The sequence below is a fragment of the Quercus lobata genome, chromosome 5, assembly GCF_001633185.2.
Source record: "Quercus lobata isolate SW786 chromosome 5, ValleyOak3.0 Primary Assembly, whole genome shotgun sequence".
Lineage (NCBI taxonomy): Eukaryota > Viridiplantae > Streptophyta > Magnoliopsida > Fagales > Fagaceae > Quercus > Quercus lobata.
In genome coordinates, this window is record NC_044908.1 from 83,038,832 (window position 1) to 83,055,981 (window position 17,150).

Sequence of the window (17,150 nt, forward strand, 5' to 3'; positions counted from 1 at the left end):
ATTAATCCAAAACCAAAGAATTGGTTGGGTATCAGAATAGGTTAATTGTACTAATTAGTTGTGATACAATGATTTGGTTGAAGTCACTTGACTATATTAGGATTCTTAGCTTATTCTTGTACTATAATTGTGAGCTGCACTGGCAAGATCCTGTGTTGATGCAAATGAGGTAAGTAAGATGATTCTACATATTCCGTTCACTAGTGGATTGTAAGACAGTCTCAACCTTAGGTGGACAAGACTTTTCATAGCCACAATGTATCCAATCACATAAGAATCTTCACAACTTTATAATCATTAGTTTTGCGATTAAATCCAAATTCAATAGAAGTGTGGAACGCATTGTTTAATGAAGAATGGATGATACTGTGTGACTTAGGAAGATGAACTCACTGACACAAGGGTTCCTAAAACGTAATATGTTAGTCTAAATGAATCACTAGTTTTGAGATTAAATCCAAACTCAATAGACATGTGGAACGCATTGTGTAATGAAGGATGGCTACACCGTGTTACTTAGGAAGATGAACTCAATAGCACAAGGGTTCCAACAATGTAAATGATTTATGCATCCCATGGCGGTGGAGGCTCGGCATTGCGGGCAATTCGTCGATCAAGCAATTTGTAGTGATGTTGACACTCCTTGAGAATAAGGAATGCATAGAATGTTAGTCAAATGAGAGATAGTATTTTTGTTACTATTTTTATTACTACAAATGATCATTTTTATTGTTCTTAGTTTGAAATACTTGACGATTTTCTTTTTCTATAAAACAATAAACATAAACATATACTTAAACATTAATTTTATATTTTAAACAATAAAATAAACTAAATAATGTTCTAAGTTCATTGCATATGTGCACGTTTTTTGTACTATACTATCTATACACATAAAAGAGAAATGAGAAGTTTTATGTTAAAACCAAATTTGAGTTACAAAATATTTTTAAAATTCAACTATGTAAAGAAAATAATTCTATAAAAAGGAAAAAAAAAAGGATAAGAGTATAAATATTTTTCTCAATCCATGTTAATAAAAAATAATTCACCGAAGCAATTAAAATAGTGGCCTGTGGTGTTAGTATTTTAGAATTCATAAACTATTTAAGCAAATTAAAAACCAATTGTAGCATGTGGAGTTAGGCGTAATGATTTATTTAGTATTATTTTTTTATAGCTAATATGTATTTTGATTATAATATGTCTAAAGTATATTATTAATGTATTTTTTTTATAATATTATATTTGAAATCTATTAAAAAAATAAGCTCCATGTTATTAATTATTTTAATTTGGATTAGTTGAATTTTCCTTTTTTTAATTTTTAATTTTTATTAGAGTATCTATTCACTTGAAACAAGTTTAAGGCATGGAATTGGCAAAGAAGAGATTTCATTAATATGGTTTGGAATAAGGCATATATATATATATATATATATATATAAATAAATAAAAGAGGATTCCCTTCTTTCAATTGGACTTTTTTGTGGTTCAAAAATACTCTCATTAATGAAGACTAACTTCATGTAGAAATAGGGTCATAAATGTCAAATAACAAATTTCATTTTGAATTCAAAAAGAGAACTCTTAAAATTTAGGATTTTTTTTCCCTTTACGTTCAAAAAAGAAATTATAGTCATTGCTTATCTCTAAAGTTTATTATTTCTATTTGTTTGAAAAATAAAAAATACATTTCTAAATTATAATAGATGCAAATTATTAACCTTTACAAAAAAAAAAAAAAAAAAAAAGAAGAGAAAAGCCTTTGTGCACATGCTCATGCGCGTGCTAGAGGCTAATATATATGTATGTGTGTGTGCGCGCCTTACAAAATTAAAGTGATTTTGATTTTTCCCCCTAAACCTAATGTTTCAAAGTATTGATTATCACATAATGTCTGAGCAAAAAGATCCGAAGTACATATTTCTAAAATCCAAAAAAGGATTAAATTAAAACCAATAATTGGTAACTTTGGAACGTGCCTGTCGTGATGGAGGGTCTCTCAGTGCTGCATTTGAAAAGCTAGAAATTGAATGCAAGCAACTTCTGACAGAAAACAGTGTTCCTTTTGCTTTGAATTCACTGCAAGAGCAAGCCTACGATTTTTCTTCATCATCTTTGCCTGTGCCTGTCATATAGAAGTTGCAGGCTATTGTTGAAAGATTAAATTCTGATAACCAACTCAAGATGTGCATGAATGTATATGTCGATATTCAAAGTTCAAATGCTAAATAAAGCTTACAAGCTCTTGGTTTGTGATAGGCTAGGAATATATTGATCCCTTGGTAAATTAATAAATTAATTAGCCAAGGTAATTAATTAGATTCAATTACATGCTTTAAGCGTGGTAGCACAAACAAACCACCAACTAAATTAAATGCAGCGGAAAATAAATTTGACACAGGTGATTTGTTTATGAATGTGGAAAACCACCGAGGCAAAACCCCACCGGTTGAATTTAAGGTCACCACTCCCGAGAATCTACTATTATCAAAACAAGCAATTTCAAGTAAAATGAATTCCAGTACCTTATACCAACCTACAGTTAAACCCTTACCCCAATACCCAATTAGACTTGTAATGTAGTGACAATCTCTCCTTTCAATACGGCTCCCGTACGTGATTAACCAATGATGCATGGATCTTAGTACGTGACTAAGTCCACAACAACCCTTTGATTGTTGTAGTTGATTTGCAGCAGTTTCACATAGAAACACCAATAAGATCTTCAATGTTGGTGCAAGAGACTTTGCTTGGTTATATAATCCAAAGGCGTACAAAAAAAGCAGCAAGAACTCTCTTTTTTGTAGAAGGAGGCTAGGGTTTCAAAAAGAAAACCTTATGAAGCTCTCTAGGGTTAGGGTTTTTTTTTTTTTTTTTTTTTTTTTTTTTTTTTTTTTTTAAATTGAGCTTAATGGGCTCTCCTATTCCAAAGAGGTTTACACAAACCTTGGGCTTTCCTAGTCTACTAAGAATTATACAAACCCACAAACCTTGGGTTTTTCTAGTCCTATAAGGATTATACAAACCCATAAACAAATAGCCTTTTAGAATAAAAATGTTGCTGGCTATAGTCTGAATCCCATAAGCTCAATAGATCGAGACATGTGTTGAGCTGTAATGAATTTCGTCAGATCAAGCTTCTTTTGAGGAGGTATCGAGACCTACAAATTGCACTTTTCTTGAGCAGTTCTTGAGTAATCTTCATGTCTTCAATTCAACCACTTGTAATGATCATCTTGAACCTTCTTAGATTTATCCAAATACAAGTAAAGTGCGTTTTGTCAAAGGATATGCCAATTACATAAGAATATGTCCTTAACAATTTGGACTACCCTGAGATGTAAATCACAAAATTTGATGATGTGCAGAATACAGAGGGGTACATAGACCAATGGAATAAGCATTTGGTGTTGGCTGTGAAGCACTTATTCGAGTTTGAGTATAGACTATGCAACGATATATTCAAGAAGATAGGATCAAATGTTGAAATGGCATACTTCTCAAAAATAGCTTCTCAATCTGGAATTTTTATTTTCTCCAATTTGGGACCCCATCAAGTTCTTAAAGCTGTTAGACATGTTTGGTTCTTTGAACAATTTGAAACTAGATTTCAATCGTCTTTTTGGTGTGGAAGACTGCATTGAAATCCAAAATCAGCAAGGGATCTCATCAAAAGGAAAGGCGAAGTTCTTGCTATTGTAATCAGTTGCTTGGTGATGATTATCGGTCAAACTTGACTGAGGTTTTTGTAATCCATCATGTTAGGACATATATGAATCATGTTAATAATATATGTCATTTAGAATTGACAAATTCTTTGACAAAACGCACTTCACTTGTAATTAGGTAGATCTATGATGGGTTTAAGTCTTCAAGAATCATGTTGTTCAAGTCAAGAGTTAAATCCATGCAAATCTGTTCAAGAAACAAGTGAAGAAGTACTGTATTTTAAAGCTCGACAGTTAATTCGACAGATTTCTTCTATCGAGGTTTGAAAGGTAGTTTTAGCTTGATGCTCGACAGTTGCTTGATGGATAACCTATCTATCAAGATTTATGAAAATAAGTTTTTTAGATCCAATTTCATGCATATCCATGTGTATGTGTTTAGGCCTTCTTTTCTCACAATCCTAAACATTTATAAGTATTATTTTAAGGGCCGTCATAAGGTTATTGCACTTGTTGTTGCAAGCATATTGTGACCGGAGACAATTTACCCTAGTTCATCTTTCTCTTGAAGAAGCGGTTGTGTTTGTACACCGTAGGGTTTTGTAATCAAGGAGTTTTGTGATCTTCATCATGTTGATGAACTGAAGAACTTTGCAACCAACATCATTCTCAAGTTGGTGTGTTAGTCACGTACCTGGATCCATGCATCGATTGGTTAGTCACATACTGGGAGCCGTGCATTGAAAATGAGAGATTGTCACTACAGAACAAGTCTAATTATGTATTGGGGTAAGAGTTCAACTGTAGGTTGGTATAAGGTATTGAGATTCTTTTACTTGTAATCGCTTGTTGTGATAATAGTGGATTCTCGGAAGTGATGACCTTAAGTTCACCCGGTGGGGTTTTTGCCTTGGAGGTTTTCCCCATTCGTAAACAAATCACCATCACAGCTTTATTTTCCGCTGCATATTAACTTAGTTGGTGATTTTTTTGTGCTACCACGTATATTGCTTGTTAATTGAATTAATTATTAACTTTGCTAATTAATTGGATAATTTATCACAAGGGGTCAATACATTCTTGGCCTATCAAGTGGTATCAAAGCAGATTCACTTTGATTAGGTTTTAATCTTTGCTGTATGATCCATTGACCCCTGTTGTCGTGGCTGCAATTGGCACGAAAAGATCTTTGGTTTCAAATACATCTTGTTTTTCTAATCTCTACTTAATTGAGTGTATCAGAAAGTGCAAGTCTAAAAGTTATTTGAAATCTATCATGATGATTATTAGACAAGATCTTAGCATAACAAAGAAGAAACTAGACTGTCTCAAAATGAAAATGTGCAGATGAGTTTGTCTGAGAAGAGTGAAAGTTGAAAGCTTTGTTCATAAATGGCAGATGAGAGAAAACACCATTCCTACTGATTTGTCATCTAAGTATGAGGTGTGCTTCATGATGAAGTCCACATTTAAGGTTATGGACATGTGCTTGTGGTACGTTGATAGCGGCTACTCATGACACATAACTAGAGACCAATCTCTCTTTAGGTTTTTGAGTTTAAGAAAGGTGGTAATGTCACTTTCGATGATGGAAGCAAATCACAGATTAAAGGAAAGGGAACCATCTCTCTACCTAGACTGCCAGACATTGCAAATGTGCTATTTGTAGAAGGTCTGAGAGTGAACCTGTTAAGCATAAGTTAAATATGTGATTAAGACTTTATGGTGTTGTTCTCAAAGGGGAAATGCCTTGTGTTGAATGAGTATGGAAAGAAACTCATAAGTGGTGTTCGCATTCTAGACAATTGTTATGGTTGGTCTCTGATGCTGATATTGTGTGCAATAGCATTCGTTTACTAAATGAAGATCTATGGCACTAAAGGATGGGACATGCTAGCTACAAACATCTTTCAATTGTATCTAAGCATGAATCAGTTTAGGGATGCCAAAGCTCAGTAGACTGAACAATGTTGTGTGTGGACCGTGTCAGCTTGGGAAATAGACAAAAGCTAAACATCCGGGCACTCAGACATCCGCTACATCTAGACCATTAGAGCTACTACATCTGGATCTTATGAGTCCGACTAGAACATAGTCTCTTGGTGAAAAGAGATACATCATGGTTGTGATAGATGATTTCACTAGGTACACTTGGGTCATTCTTCTAAGATCTAAATCAGATGCTCCTGAGCACATTGAAGCCTTGTGCACAAGATTGCAAAATGAGAAGAGCTTAAAGATTGATCGAATTCGAAGTGATCACAGTAAAGAATTTGAGAACTCATACATGGAATCCTTTTGCACTTGGTCAGATATATCTCAAAAATTCTCTGCTCTTATTACTCCTCAGTAGAATGGTATAGTAGAAATAAAGAATAGGGTTATTTAGGAGATGGCTAGAGCCATGTTGCACAACAAAGATGTGGTTAGAAACTTGTGGGGAGAAGTCGTCAACATTGCATGTGACATGATTAATATGGTGTATTTCAGATCCGGTACCAAGAAAACTCCCTATAAGTTATGGAAGGGAAGGAAGCCAAATGTTAAGTATTTCAGAATCTTTGGAAGTACTTGTTTCATTCTCAAGGATAGAGAGAATGTGAGAAAATTTGACTCCTGAAGCGATGAAAGAATATTTTTAGGATACTCCTCTATAAGCAAGGTTTCTCGGGTATACAACAAGAGAACCATGAAGGTGATGGAAACTATCAATGTTGTTATCGATGAAGCTTTAGAGTCCGGCTATGAGAAAATTAGAGAAGAAATCCCCAAAGAAATTCTTCCTCCCGAGTCGAAGGATGTTCAAGAAATTGTTGATCAAGAGCCCGTATCTCCAAGTACTCCTGGCACTCCAAGTGTTGTAGAAGGTTCAGCAGACATACTTACCTCACCTGATTCTGAATCTCATGAAGAGAAAGGACATTCCTCCAGGATCAAGTTGAATCATCCTTCTGAAGTTATTGTGGGAAACATGAATGAACTTACACTAAAGAAGCGTACAGTTGATAAATGTGTTTCTAACTTTGTGTCCTATTCTTGTTATTTGTCGCAGGTTGAACTCACCAAGGTTAAGGAAGCTCTTTAGGATGAAAGTTAGGTTGAGGTTATGCATGATGAACTGCTTCAGTTTCAAAGGAATGATGTCTGGACTCTAGTACCTAGACTAGAAGGTGAGCACATCAGTCAAAGTGGATATTCCATAATAAGGCTGATGAGGAGGGTAATGTGATCCGTAACAAGGCTCGTCTTATGGCTCAAGGATACTCTCAAATGGAAGGAGTAGACTATGATGAGACATTTGCTCCAGTAGCTTGTATGGAGTCCATCAGGATTCTCCTAGCCCTGACATGTCACTTGAAGTTCAAACTTTACCAAATGGATGTAAAGACTACTTTCTTGAATGGGTTCCTTAAAGAAAATGTCTATGTGGCTCAACCAAAAGGATTCATTGGACCACACTTTTCAGACCATGTGTTGTACCTCAAAAAGGCACTCTATGGCTTAAAGTAAGCCCCTAGAGCTTGGTATGATTGGCTCACACAATACTTAGTATCACATAGGTTCACAAGAGGAAAAGTTGATCAAACTCTCTTCATCAAAAGGAAAGACGGCGAGTTGATAGTTGCTCAAGTCTATGATGATGATATCATCTTCGGGTCGACAAAGGATGAACTTGCTTATAGTTTCTCCAAACTCATGCTGGACGAGTTCGAGATGAGTATGACTGGAGAGTTGAATCACTTCCTTGGGTTGCAGATCTGTCAGCAAGAGTCAGGTATATTCATATCTCAATCTAAAGATGCTAAAAATCTTGTGAAAAAGTTTGGTTTGGAATCTACTAGTTCTGTTAGAACCCCTATGAGCCTAAATGTTAAACTCACTGTTGATTTGTTGGGAAAAAGTGTTGATTCGTCTCTATATAGAAGCATGACAGGTAGCTTTCTTTACCTTACTGCTAGTAGACCTGAAATTAGTTATAGTGTGGGAGTGTGTGCTAGATATCAGGCTAATCCCAAAGAGTTTCATATCATTGCTTTGAAAAGAATCATAAAGTATGTCAAAACCATTACCGATTTTATTGTGTGGTATAGTAAGGACACAAATGATGTCTTAGTTGGATATTCTGACGCAGACTGGGCTGTGAATTCTAATGATAGAAAGAGTACTCCGGGGGGTTGTTTTTATGTGTGTAATAATCTTGTCTCTTGGATGAGCAAAAAGCAGAATTTCATCATCCACTACAAAGGCTGAATACATCGCTGCCGGTAGCTGTTGCATCCAACTTCTATGAATGCAAGAACTCCTCCTTGATTATGGTATTCGTCAAGAATATCTTACCATCTATTGTGACAATATCAGTGCCATCAACATCTCTAAGAATCTTGTTCAACATTCTCGAACTAAACACATAGAGATTCGACATCACTTCATTCGGGAGCTTGTCAAAGATGGTACTCTCACTCTTGAGTGCATTCACACTGATGATCAGAAGACTGATTTTTTCACCAAACCTCTTGATAGTAAACGGTTTGAATTCCTTCACCAAAACATTGGTGTTATCTCCAAGGATTGATCTCCTCTCCTCCTCCTCCTTCCTCATGCATTTGCATCTAGTTTTATACTTTGCTTTGTTCAACATGTTTTTGTTTGTTTGTTTTCAATTTTGCTTTATTTTGTTTTTCATAAAAATTTAAAAAAAAATAATTAAAAATCAGAAAAATACAAAAACAATATGTGGTTTGTGTACATTAGTACTTGTGTATCATGGATAACCATTGAAAGAGAGTTTTCTAAACTTTGTATCTTTTGTAACTTAGATAAGTATTTCTATGCACAACTAAGCAAGTGAGTTTTATGGCTCGTGTTTGTGATAAGTAAGATTAAGTAATCTTTTATCACTCTTTTCACTAAGCAACTAAGCCATTTAACACTCGTATCACTCTTTTTGATGGGAAGGACTAAAAAATCCTAAGAGAAAGGCATAAATAATCATCTCACCATTGTTGCCCGCCAATCATGAAATGGCATCTGTATGCTTCGGTATCGCAAAAGTGCAATGTCAAAAACTTAACATAATTAGGTATTTCTTTTCTCTCTCTTATATGCCCATGCATGATATGCTTAACAAAAGAAAAATATGCAAAGAATGATAAAAGTAAAAAGTATCAAAATGCTTTATATATGATTGCAAGCGTGTCTTCTAGGAGATGTGAGAGTTATAGGATGTACCTCGAAGATGATAGTCCCCATCAAGCTGTTATAATTGTGTGTGAGTTAAATTGATGTACTCATATTCCAAATCGTTATAACATGTAGACACTTATACAATTTTGCGATGTTTTTCACACATAACGCGCAATATTCTTTGCTATCTTTGATACATGTGCATGTACAATGTGATTTGGCCATTACAAGGAATATATGTGTTAATGTATGCTCACTAAACTGTCTTGACTTGTTTTTGAAATATAAAATTGGTAAGACTCATTTAGTGTGTGTGTATGTATTTTGGATCTAAATACTTGTCATTTTTCTTATTGAGAGACGTTTGTGAGAGCTTAAAATGTTGATTGGATCTTTGGTTGAGTAGCATGCTTGATTGCATTCATTTATGTTTTTTTCTCTTCCTTGAAAAATTGTTTTGTGCATTTCTCGACAGCTTCTCAATACCTCTCGACAGCTAAGCTATCTATCGAGCCTCTTGATCTTCTTTCTCGACAGCTGTTATCATAATCTCGATCCATTGGAGTTTTTAAGAATTTGTCTCGATAGCTTCTCGACAGATTCTTGATCCATCGAGAAAGTTTCTGACTGCTCGATAGATGCTTGATAACAATTCGATCCATCGAGGTCACTTTGCTGTGGATAGGTCTCGATAGCACCTCAACAGCTTCATCTATCAAGATTTAGTGCTTGATAGTGTCTTAACACCTCTTGATCCATCGAGCTTCGTGTTTCTTTATATAGCTCAGCGCGATAATTTCTCTTATTTTCTCCGATCTCTCTTGATAGTTTCTGACCCTTCACCTCCCAAACACTTTTCTCTCTCTCTAAACCTCTTACCCAGTGATCTTCGGCCTAGATTGATCTTCCCATCTCTGGTATGATCTTGTTTTCACTCTTTTTCATGCATTTCATTCATATAGATCTAGGTTTTTGGGGTTTTTGAAAAATTTTGGGATTTTTCAAAATTGATGAGGTTTTTACAAAAATTTTGGGTTGGGTTTCGCTTAAATGATCCTATATGTTCATGCATTGCATCACATTTGCATTTTCACATTGTTTCATGTATTATAGATGTGTGTTTACTATGTTGAAATCATATGTGCTGGTAGGATTGGATTGGGCTGAGCCCATGATGTATTTATTGTTGCATGTCACATGTTCATACATTTTTCATGCATACGTACCATTCATTTCCTTCTTATTGATATTAACTGTGTTTGGTACTTTTTTGCGTCTCTCTCTCTCTCTCTCTCTCTCAGTTAGTCTATTCATGGCACCTAAAAAGAGCAAGTCTACTCCGTCCCGGAACCCTTTTCGTTTCGGGGCATCATCTTCTTCCACTATTGATACTATCCCTTCTTGTGTCAGGTTCCGTGATGATAAAGCCCGTAAGGACTTTTTGGAGAACTTTTCTTGACGCGGCATTCATTCGAAAATGCTAAGTAATTCTTTCGGATTTTTCTGATACTAACCTTCCCACTGTCATTCACAGTAGGGGTTGGGAGTTCCTTTGTGACATCTCGGTCACTTGTCCCTTTGTGATCATGTAGGAGTTCTACTCCAAGATGCTTAGATTTGATTACTCTCTACCTCATTTCATCACTCGCGTTCGAGGTACGTGCATTGTAGTCACTCCGGATCTTATATCCGAGGTGCTACACATTCTGAGGGTATCACATCCTGATTACCCCGATTGTCCTTGTCTGCGAACTGTGTCCAAAGACGAACTCTTGTCTCTCTTCTGTAAGACACCTTCATCTTGGGGTGAACGTTGTTAGGACATATGTGTTTCACATGTTGGAAATATATGTCACTATTTTAGGTAATTGACTAATCTTTTGACAAAATGCACTTTACTTATATTTGGGTAGATTAAGGATGTGTTTAATGCTTCAAGAAACCTTATTTCAAGTTCAAGTGTAAAAGCCGTGCAAGTTTGTTGAAGATTCAAGTGTGGAAAGTGCTGTTTATTAAAGCTCGACAGCTAGCATCTATCGAGACTTAGAACTGTTTGAATCTTGTGGCTCAACAGCAGCTCAACAGGTTTATAAAGTTCAATTTTTCAGGACTGTTTTTCATCAAATCCGTGATTATATGTTTGGGCTTTCTTTTCTCACAACCCTAAACATATATAAGGATTATTTTAAGGGCCATCAAAGGTGACACAAGTTGCACAAGTATTGAGCAAAGTTTGTTCATGCAAATTGTGATTAGAGATAGAATTTGCTCTAGTTCATCTTTCTTGTGAAGAAGCTGCTGTGTTTGTATACCGTAGGGTTTCGTGGCTAAGGAGCTTCTTGATCTTCATCGTGTGATGAACTGAAAAACTTTGCAACCAACAACCTTCTCTAGTTGTTGATTGAAGTCGCGTACTGGGATCCGTGCAATTGGTTAGTCACGTACTGAGAGTCGTGCATTGAAAATGAGAGATCGTCACTACAGAACAAGTCCAATTGGGTATTGCATTAAGGGTTCAACTGTAGGTTGGTAGAAGGTACTGAGATTCCTTTACTTGTAACCGGTTATTGTGATAATAGTGAATTCTCAGGAGTGATGACCTTAAAATCACCCGGTAGGGTTTTTGCCATGTAGGTTTTCACCATTTGTAAACAAATCACCGTGTCAATTTATTTTTCACTGCATACTTAGTTTAATTGGTGATTTGTTTATGCTACCACGTGTTTGTATGTTAATTTGATTAATTAACAAACTTGGCTAATTAATCAATTAATTCATCATAAGGGGTCAATACGTTTTTGGCTTATTAAGTGGTATCAGAGTAGGCACACTCTAATTAGGGCTAATCTTTGCTGTGTGATCCATTGACTCCTGTTTGTTATGGATAGAGGACAGTCTCTTATTTTACCTCCTTTATTTGATGGCATTAACTATGCATACTGAAAAGTACGCATGAGAGGTTTTTTGCAATCTTTAGATGAGAAAGTGCGGCAAGTTGTGGAGATAGACTGGACCAAGTTTAAGGAAGCACCAGTTGATTGGGATGATGCTAAGATCAAGGCAGCAAATTTCAATAGCAGAGCATTGAATGCCTTATTCAGTGCAGTCATAAAAGAGGAGTTCAAGAAAATATCCTCCACTGAAACTGTGAAGGAAGCATGGGCCATTCTCTAGACAACCTATAAGGGAACCAAGGCTATCAAGGATTCAAAGCTACAGAGGCTCACTATAAGCTTTGAAGAAATCAAGATGAAGGAGGATGAGTCATTCGATGAGTTCTATGCCAAACTTAAGGACATGGTAAATTCAGCTTTCAATCTTGAGGAAACCATTCCTGAACCCAAGATTATGAGAAAGGTGCTCAGATCTCTACCCGAGAGATTCCAAGCCAAGATCATCGCGATCGAGAAATCAAAGGACATTGACAAGATTCCTCTAACAGAGCTGGTTGGTAATCTGCAGACCTATGAGTTAGGTTTAACGAGGATTGGTAAGTTGGGTAAGGGCAAGAGCATGGCATTGAAGGCCAAGAGTAGTGACACTGATGAGTCTTAAGACGATGAAGATTCTAAGATGAAGTCTTATATTACAAGGCAATTCAAGAAGTTCATGAAGAATGCAAATGGGAAGGGCTTTGACAAGGACCGTAGGTGATCTAGCTCCTCATAGTTCAAGAACCAAGACAAATGGAAGAAGGATGCTAGGGATGGCGGTCAGTACACTGTTCCCTCAGGACCAAAGTGCTTCAGGTGCCAAGACTTTGGACATATGAAATAGGAGTGCCCTACATATCTCAAGAGCATTGGGAAGAACAAGGCACTTGCTACTACATTGAGTGACACAGAACTTGAGGATGATTCAGAAGACGAGGATAATGGAATTCTGAATGCCTTCACTACCACTGTCAATCCTACTGAGGGGATTGTTGAAGATGTGGATGAAGAAGAGGAATTGGTGGAGTCTAAGTTTAAGAAGATGGATGAACAAGATGACATCCACATAGCCTATACAAAGTTATACAAGATCTCAGAAAAGCATGAGAAGTTGTATAGGTTGACCACCAAGAAGCTTAGTGATGTGGAGCTTGAGTGAGAAGAAATCTTTACAAAGTTTGATGAAGCCAATCAGACTATTGGAGCATTGAGGTTTGAGAATAACTTCTTGGTTGAGAAGACTAAGAAGTTTGAGGCAGAATTGTTTCAAGTCAGAGCTCAACTGGAAAGGACTTCAAGCGCTAAGCTTGATGAGATGCTCAATCTTCAGAAATCTGCTTCCGATCGAACTGGTTTGGTGTATGATTTCTCTTCTCCTAGTGTTGCTTCTACTAGTATTACTGTTTTTGTTCCTCTTAGCAATAATGTTGAAATTGAGAACACTAATGTCAAAACTGATTTAGCTATTGAGAACATAGATAAAGGTAAATCTATCGTAGGAGCACCCGCTAAGCAGGATAAGAAAGAAGTTAAAAACCCTAGAGCTAAGAAGGCTAACTCCTAAAAGCTTAAACAGAAGAAACAACATCTTTGTCATCACTGTGGAGCAGCCGGCTATATTCGACCAAATTGCTATAAGTGGTTAGCCATTCAACAGAGCAACGACATGATCGCATCGAGAAATCAGAATCAGTTTCCATCATCTTTTGCTCCTCTTGGAGATCTTTTCAAAACTCTCATGTTCCTTTCGAACTTGAACAGTTTTAACTCTTCCCCTTACTGCCAGATCAAGGATTTGCTAGACGAAAAGGTTCTTCCAAGGTGTGGAAGGAAAAGGGCTCCAAGTAATTCTGTCACTTCTTCTCTCTCTCCCTTTCTTGTTTTTGTTGTTTCATTACTTGTGTGTTTTGCTTTATTGTTTTGAGTCAGTCTAGTTTTATGCTTTACTTTGTTTTGTTTAACATGTTTTTGTTTGGTTTTGTTTTCAGTTTTGCTTTTTTTTGTTTTTCATATAAAATTAAAAAAAAAAAATTGAAAAATTGAAAAATACAAAAACAGTGTGTGTTTGTGTACATAGGTACTTGTGTACCTTGGATGGCCATTGAAACAAAGTTTTCTAAATTTTGTATCTCTTGTAGTTTAGATGAGCATCTCTATGCACAATTAAACAAGTGAGCTTTGTGGCTCGTGTTTGTGATGAGTAAGATTAAGTAATCTCTTGTACTTAACACTCGTATCACTCTTTTTGACAGGAAGGATTAGAAAATCCTAAGAGAAAGACATAAATAACCATCTCACCACTGTTGCCCGCCAATCATGAAATGACATTTGTATGCTTCGACATAGCAAAAGTGGAATGTTAAATGCTTAAGATCATTGGGTATTTATTTTCTCTCTCATATATGCCCATGCATGATTTGCTTAAAAGAAAAATATGCAAAGAAAAATAAAAGCAAAAAAATCAAAATGCTTTATATATGATTGTAAGCGTGTATTCTAGGATATGTGGGAGTTATAGGAAGTACCTCAAAGGTGATAGTCCCTATCAAACAGTTGTAATTGTGTGTGAGTTAAAGTGATTTTCTCATATCTCAAATCGTCATAACATGTATACACTTATGCAATCTTACGATATTTTTCACACACAACACGCAATATTCTTTACTACTCTTGATACACGTGTAGGTACAATGTGATTTGGCCATCACAAAGTTTACATGTGTTAATGTATGCTCACTAAACTATCTTGACTTGTTTTTGAAATATAAAATTGGTTAGAATTGTTTAGTGTGTGTGTGTGTGTTTTGGGATTTATGTGCTTAACATTCTTTTTGTTGAGAGATGATTTTGAGAGTTCAAAATGTTGTTTGGATTTTTGGTTGAGTTGCATGTTTGATTGCATTCATGACTGTGATTTTCTCTTCTTGAAAAACTGTTTTTAAGCAATCTTGACGGCTCCTCGACACCTCTCGATACCTAGCTTATCTATCGAGCTCTTTTGTTGCTTTTTATCGTAATCTTGACACCTCTCGATAGCTAGGTTGATCAATCGAGAAACTTTTTGTCACCTCGATAGCTCTTCGACAGATCCTCAATCCATCGAGATTCTTTTTGCCTTGGACACTTGCTTGATAGCTTCATTTGTCGAACCCTTTAAAGCTCGACACCTCTTAATCTGTCGAGAATTACTGAGCTTGTATATAAAGGGTCAGCGTGATTCAACTCTCATTTCGCTCAATCTCTCTAGACTTCTCACCTCCCAAAACCTCTCTTTCTCACTCCCAACCTCTTCCTCAAGTATTTTTCGGCCTTAATCAAGTTTTCTTCACTTGGTAAGTGTCCTAATCCTTCTTTTTCATGCATTTTCATATCTTTTGACCTAAAAATTGGGGTTTTTGGAAAATGTTTGGGATTTTTCAAATTGATGAGGTTTTTGCAAATTTATTGGTATGGGTTTTAAAGATTTGATCTTAAAAACTTCATGCATTGCATCTCATTTACATTACAACTATATTTTCATGCATTTAGATGTGTGTTATATATGTGCAACTGATTGTGTACTGGTAGGATTGGATTGGGCTAAGCCCATAATGCAATTACCTTTGTATGTTACATGTTCATGCATTCTCATGCATATGTTCTTTCTATTCACTATATTTTGATATATTTTTTGCTGCTTGGGACTTTTCTGATTGTCTCTTTCTCCTTCTCTCTCTTTTGTTTGTGTTAGTCTGCTTCTATGGAACCCAAACGCAAATCCACTCCGTCTTGGTACCCTCTTCATTCCGGGGCATCCATGTCTTCTGATCCTACACCATCCCATGTTCGGTTCTGTGATGAGAAGGCCAAATCAGACTTCTTTGAGAACTTTTCTTGATGAGGCATTCATTCTGAATGCCAAGTCATCTTGTCGAATTTCTCCAACACTGACCTTCCCACTGTCATCCATAGTATGGAATGGGAGTCACTGTATGACATCCCGGTCACTTGCCCATCCCTGCTGATCCAGGATTTTTACTCCAACATGCATGAATTTGATTTTTTAGTACCTCTTTTTATTACTTGCATTCGAGGTACACGCATTGTTGTCACACCAGATATTGTGTCCGATGTGCTTTGTGTCCCTAGGGTAGAGCATCGTGACTACCCTAGTTGTGATCGTCTTAAGACCATGTCTAAAGACGAGTTTATTTCTTCTTTTTGTGAGCGCCCTTGTAATTGAGGTGAGCGTTTATTCACTTACTGTTTCGGCTTTGCTAAAGGCCTTAGTTTTCTTAACATGGTCATGACCTTTGTTCTTCATCCCTTATCTCATTATAACTCTATTATAGAGCCCCGTGCTTGGTTTTTGCTTTCAATTTTAGAGCATCTTAGTATAGATTTTCCCTCTCAGTTCATTCTTTCTATCATAGACGTGTATAGGGATTCGGCGACCCGTGATAAGCTTAACTTCCCTCTCAGTTCATTTTTCCCTTGTCCGATCACTTCTCTATTATGGGTGCTATATATGTCGTTACCGTTAAACTGAACGAGGCATAGTTTCGGTTGAGGCGGTCCGGGTCAGCAGCTCCTCCCACTCCTTCAGCTCCATCCATATCTACTCCCTCTTCTTCTATGAGCGGTCTGACTCTCGGGGATATCATGGCATAGCTTCAGTGCATGGATGCTCACCTCGACACTCTCAATAATGAGTTGTGTCAGGTGAACACCTGTGTTGGTCGTATTGCACGACCGCGGGCGGTCATGGGTGGCTTCGTTGCTTCTCCTCCACTTACTCCAGAGGCTTTTGAGGATGAGGATGATGATGATGATGATGATGCTATTGCTTCCAATGATGAGGATAATGGAGATGCTAGCTCTTCTAGTACTGACGAGATGTCTATTTGACACTCTTACCCTTTGTCACTCGTGACAAAAAGCGGGAGTAGTTTTGGTTATAAAAGTAGTCATATTAGGGGGAGAGTTAATATAGGAGATTTTTGTTAGGGGTAGTGTTGATATTTAGGGATGTAGTGAGGTTTTTATGTATCTTTTTCTTTTCTCTCCTTTTTAGATACATTGTTCTTGTACATGGGTCTTGTGACCATTTTGACATACATTGTACTTATATTTTTTATATATAGATGTATGTTTTTTTTTTCACCTACCCTTACATGTGTTGTTTCTTTTCTTGGTTTATGCACATGCTTCTTATTTCTTGTATGCAATCTATTATTTCTGTTTCATACAAAGATGCCTTGATGAGTTTTGTTTAAAATGTTTCAGAAATATAGATTGTCAAAGTCTACTTGCCATAAACTCTCTTCTTGCAAAGTTTTTCAAGAGTTTGTGTTAAGATAGATTTTATTGTATTCAACAA